We start from the raw sequence: 6,135 nt of genomic DNA on the forward strand, positions 1-6,135 counted from the left end.
CATGTAAAGAGTATAAACATAGATATGTAAACAGTGGAAAGTTTTGATAAAGAACTCATATCAAGGATATTTTGTAAGTGAAAATATATCATTACTAAAATATACACAAAAACTTTTTTTTTCAGTTACTGCTATCTCAGCTAGCCAGACTTAGTTGAGATAGCAGTAACTAAGCAAAGATGATTGCATATCTGTAAATATGCTTTTATTTTCTATCTACTCTCTTATCCAAATGTCATTTTTGATTAGTGCAAGTTAGTGGTATGAACTTGTGATTAATTTGATATTAAGAAGTGGTGATATGCCAAGACACTCATTGCATTTAAAATAAATCTATTTAAAATAAAGTTTAAAACAATGAATCATATTTAAAAGTCGTTTGGGAGTCAACATTTTAAAATAAATATTTTAGATTTTGAATTCTTTAGCAACCTCCCTTCTACCACCACATTCAGGCAGCTGAGAAGATCCTAGAATAAAGGAAGTTGTAGCCAAATGTAAGATCTTTATTCTTCAGAGAATATGCCATGAATTCTCTTCCTTGTTTCTTTGCTAGACTTGAAAAAGAAAACTAAGGAAATAAAAAATGTGTGTTCTCCTTATTTACCTCTCTACTAAGCTCAAATTATGGAGACAGCCATAATGAACATAATTTCTATAGCCTCAACTTTGGACCTCATTTGACCTCTGAAAGACTTCAATGGTGGATTATTATTTTTTTAAACGTAAAAGCCATAACATAGATCAAATGAGAAAGGAAAAGAGAGAGAAATGAATGACTCAGCTTTTTCAACCTTTAAAAGCCTAACCCTAAAAAATTTAATACTTTAGAGAAAATTTAGATTTAAAAACAACACTTAAAAACTCAGGAAATATAAAGCTTAGATTGCACTTTTATTTATTTTTTTATTTCTCAAACTAATGAGACTCAAAATGTCTTGCCTTAGGGTATGGCATTGTTAAATTTTTCACCTTGTTAAATTTTCCTGTTTATGATGGTTCAAGTCTTTCTCTTCTGTGCAGCCTTACAAATCACTCTATATTTTCTTTCGTTGAAGGACCTTTAAAATATCAGCCTCTCCTAATGCCCAGATTTATGAGGACAATCACAGTAAAGAATCTTCTTTAAAATAAATGTCGTTTTGAAATGAATTTTTACCTACAGAATGATTCTTTTTCTTTTATCAATATAGATTTTTAGAAATAGAATTGTGTAAAACAAAATGGTGTATAAATTAGCGACTTGAAATTTAGTATATTTATAAACTGATCTAACAAGACAGAAATATACAAAACTTCCTTTTAAAAATTTATAAGATATTTTATTTCATTATTTCTGGCCTTAAGTACTATGTAAATCATTGCTAAATAATAAATTATATGCCAATTACCATTAACTTTAATAGCAATAACGTTCTACATAGACAAGTGACTTCCATCCACAGCCACCATCTGCATCTTACTTAACATTATCTCAGTGAGTTTTTCTTTCCACATTTACTGAGAACTTCAATAAATTTTCATGAATTCTCCTATATATATATAATTATATACATATAATTTATCCCAAAGCAGAGAAAATGATGGAGGTGATCTGAAATAAGTGAATGGTCATCTGTCAGAAAAAAAAAATCTAAAAAATTTCAACAATTATTGCACATTCAGTCTAAGAAAGAGATTTACTGACTTATATAAATTGCAATGCACACATTTTAATAGATTAAAATTTAACTATTTAATAACAGGTTTTGGTGCAATCTAAACATTTTTTAAAGCAGAGACTACCTCAAAGCACTTTCCTCTTCAGAAAAGCATATTAGAAAAAGTGTTTCTTATAGACCTTGCACCTCACTTAGCTACTATACTGCTACTGACATTTCATTTTACTGCTTTACACAATTTGCCTATTTCTGCCAGGATATCCTGCCATCTAAGCATTGTCTGCTCTTTTCCCATTTCCTTTTGATGGTTACACACTTGTTTTCTCAGCCAAAGTTCAGATATCTGGTGAGTTGTAACTAGAGTTGGTTGATTATAACTGTCACAGCAGTTGATTAGACACAAATCTGTTTTTGTTTTGAACCTTTGAATATCCTAGTCATTCAGTTTGGCTTTGTTATCTCCACCTCACTGAAGGCCCTGGCTGTGACTGCTAGCTCGTCTTCTTCAGGGCTTCTTACTGCTTCAGTCTCTCTTAGATACCATGATGTGCTCTATACTCCATGTTTTCTATATCCAATTATTTGTTTAATCAGCAAATAACTGTGGAAGATCTCTCTGGACCAAAAGAGGTTGTGATAAATTGTTGCCTGTTATTACAAATGATGCATAAAATATAGGGAGATTTCCTAACCAGATTTTTAGGAACTAGCATTTGCTCAGCATACTTTCTTTCTGTGCCAGGAATCCTTGCCACTCTCTGGGCATTTAAAGACCCAACTTTCCTGCTTCTGCATGGCTGGAGGTCATTTGATGCTTTCATGTTTCAAACTTAAAGACTGGTTGAGATTCAAACCAGATTCGAATTACAAAGCACATATCAATGGAAATAATGGCCTATAAGTGTGCTTGAAAGCAGAAGCCTCCTGTCTATTCTCCTTATTCTTATGCTGCAAGCTTATTGTCTTGAGAAAGCATACCAAAGATATTACCTTAGACGGAACTCAAGAACACAAACAGTAGAATAATTAGGAACTTTGTAGGAGTTAATCATGAGGTGTTATCTAGTCAAAGACTTCAGGGAGTTCTTCCAACTACTTTTCATCTTACTGTATTCAGAAACAATGTAAAAAAGTAGCAGAGACCATGCTAATTAAACTTCCAGTGAATATCAAAACACCAGAGAATGGCATGGAAGAATAAATTAAAACGTGAAGTAACAAACAAAACTGACATAGTAATAGATGGCTCATATTAACACAATAAGACAAATGTGAATTGTTTTATTTAGTAGGCAAAAGGCCAGTGGAGAACAAAGATGATTAAAAGTGGCTCTCTATATCTGATGAGCTTTTGTTTCTTTTATGTGGAAGACACAAAATTATGAATTTACAACCTGCAAGTGAATATTTTAGCTATTATCTCTCTCTTCCAGAGATGAATGATGGATTTGTTTAGTTACTTTTCTTTAAGAATATAGGCATTGAAGACCTACTAGCATCAGACACTGTGATAAATATTGGGAAGGAAATGAACAAGTGGTCACAATCGAGGGTTTGTTTTTTTTTTTTTTTTTGTCAGAGATAAACACAGGATTATAATAGAGTGTGATAAATACCATAGAGATAAGGATAAGATACTGAGAGATAAGAAGGGAAGGAAGCCAGCTCTTTCCTAGCAAGTCAAGAATGGCTTCACAGCTAAGAAGATAAATGGGCTGTGTCTTAAAGTATTTGTATTTGTGTCCTATATGAAGAAAAAAATGACAAAGATACAGAGTTCAAAGCATATAATTTTTGTGCAACACATGAAATAAAATTTGGCAGGAAGGAGACAAAATCTTGGGATTAAAAGATCCTTAGAAGCCTTTTAGACTATTTAAAGTAACATCCTGACTTCTGATAAAAAATAAAGTATTAAAATTTATAATATAAATATACAGCTCAACAGAATAATCAATGCTATAAACAAGTACTTCACAGAAAATCAAACACAAATAAACTTGAAAGGTACTAAATCTTAAACATAATTAAATAAAAATTATTAGTGATCATTCAAATATATCTCAAAATTAAGCTTTTCAAAGCTTTTGCTTAAATATTACCTGTTCACAGAAGTTGTCAATCATTTGAAAGTAGCATGCCATAACCTCCTATCTATTTAAACTGCTTTATTTTTCCCTTTGGAGAATTTATACAGAACTTACCACTAATTCATATTCTATTTAATTATATTTGTTTATTATTTTTCTTTTCCATGAGGACTTTAATATTTTGATTACCACTGTACGACAACCAAAAAAATGGTGCCTCGTAACGTATGAGCACTCCGAAAATATTGTTGGATGAACAAAAATATACAAAAATTCTGAGATAATACTTCTTACTCATAAGATTGAAGAAGGTTAAAATAATAATGATGTCACTTGTTAAAGTGAAGTATGTATTCAAACAATTAATGAGAGTTTAATCTGAAATATCTGTTTTGGATTTGGATTTTACTGTATGTCAAAATTATAATGTAAAAGCCTCTTAAAATATTTCTTCATGCATATTTGTACAATTGAGAAAAAAATGTAAAAATTTTACAAATTTAGTATTACCATAGTATGAAAATACAATTAAAATATCCATCAATAGAGAAATAGAAACAAAGTATATCCTAAAAAAATATTGAGAAGCCATTAAAATAAAAAGATAGATAAAAATAAAACTTATAGGTAGTAGTTTCAATAAAAATAAAAATGAGAAAATTGCTTGTGTTGTTTATTACCATTAAAAAGTGTGATTTAATTATATAAATACAGACCATAAAATGGTAATTGTTTCATAATTAAAATAACTTCATTTTGAGTAAATGATGAGTCTACATATATTATACCTGGGCCAGACCACACAAAAAACAATTTAAAACCCAATCTGGAACTTTAGCAGTCCTAACTTCTCCATGCTTCACTTATACCTCAGAATTACTAGTATTCTTAAAATTATTTGAAAAGCTTTATACTGAATATGATCTCTGATTCTAATGTGTTTGATTTGACAATTTAATCCTTTTTGTAATCTCATATGTATTTTTACTTATACACTCTTAAGCGACTATATATTGTGTGTGTGAATGTGTGTGTATGTTTACGATATATATGTGTGTGTTTAGACTATCTTTAGAAAGAGTCATAAAAATCTCAAAAGTAATTACCCCTAGGGAACTTGACCAGAAATGCAAATTGTGAGAATTTTTTCTTTTGTCTTTCTTTAATATCTTAAGTGTTTAAATGGGCTCGACTTAAATTTGAAACAATAACAATTCTATCACTTAAAATATATTCTGAATCAAGTGTATATGCAACAACAAAAAAAGAAAACTTCTGAGGGCATAATTAAATTTGCATTTTAGAATTAAGGTGTATAAAGTAGAGAGGTGAGAGTGTGACAAAACACTATTTACTAAACTGGTCGGTATTCTGGGGGTGATATGAACAGGAAATCAAGCATTGGTATGACACAGAGGAAATGGACTTAATGAGTTAGAAATGAAAAATGTTAACTGACTAGATGCAGAGAGTGAAAATGAAGAAAATGCTATAAAGAACTATTTTTAGATTGAGAGGTAAGGAGAATTATTTAGTAATTCAGCACAACTCAGGATTTAAGATAGTCCAATCAGTTGCCTGAAGAAGAGACAAACTTCCCAGAAGAAAAATTAGAACAGAAAAGCATCAGTGCCAAGATGGATCCACTGGGCAGAAACGGCATAGTTAAACTGATCGTGTTCAGAGGTGGGAAGAGCAGAAGTAATTAAAACAATGTAAATTCTAGGTTAAATAGAGCAAGAGGAATTAGACTGACAATACCAGGTTAAGTAAAACATATCCTTGAATAATCTCCATTCAGAGCAAAAATTTTGATTTTTTTATTACTAATTGTGCTACTATTGCTAATAATAATATTAGCATAGTTCTTTTTCATTATCAGTAATTTCACATTTTCTATTATTTGCTATATACAAAATTCATATTATTACAATTAACATAGTCATTGTGTAGATGGAAACTTGAGGCTCTGATATAATATTATGTAGTCTGTGTAACAAAATAAATGGGTGGTTGAGCTGAAATTTGAACTTATTCAGTTAAAATCATCATTCCATGCTCTTAATTATGTTCATGATTGCTTTGGAATTCAGGGTAGTTTTGAATGCTCTCAGATGATATTGGAATATTTCTCTCATTTCCATGTAAAGATATGCCATTCATGAGTATTTAGACACAGGCTTGTGAATAAGGGCTCTTTAGGGATGTCATTCAGATTTAAACTCAAAATTCTGAAGTATGAAGAGAATTATGTTATTTTTGTCTCCAAATTTTTTCTCAATTCTTTTCATTCAAGGTTTAGATGCCTTGAATGACAATGTGACAAGTTACAGAATTATTCAACAGGGAGGTCCTTCTGGATCTTCGAAGACCCAGTTTCCAAT

Source organism: Pteropus vampyrus, unplaced genomic scaffold (assembly GCF_000151845.1).
Source record: "Pteropus vampyrus isolate Shadow unplaced genomic scaffold, Pvam_2.0 Scaffold156, whole genome shotgun sequence".
Classification (NCBI taxonomy): domain Eukaryota; kingdom Metazoa; phylum Chordata; class Mammalia; order Chiroptera; family Pteropodidae; genus Pteropus; species Pteropus vampyrus.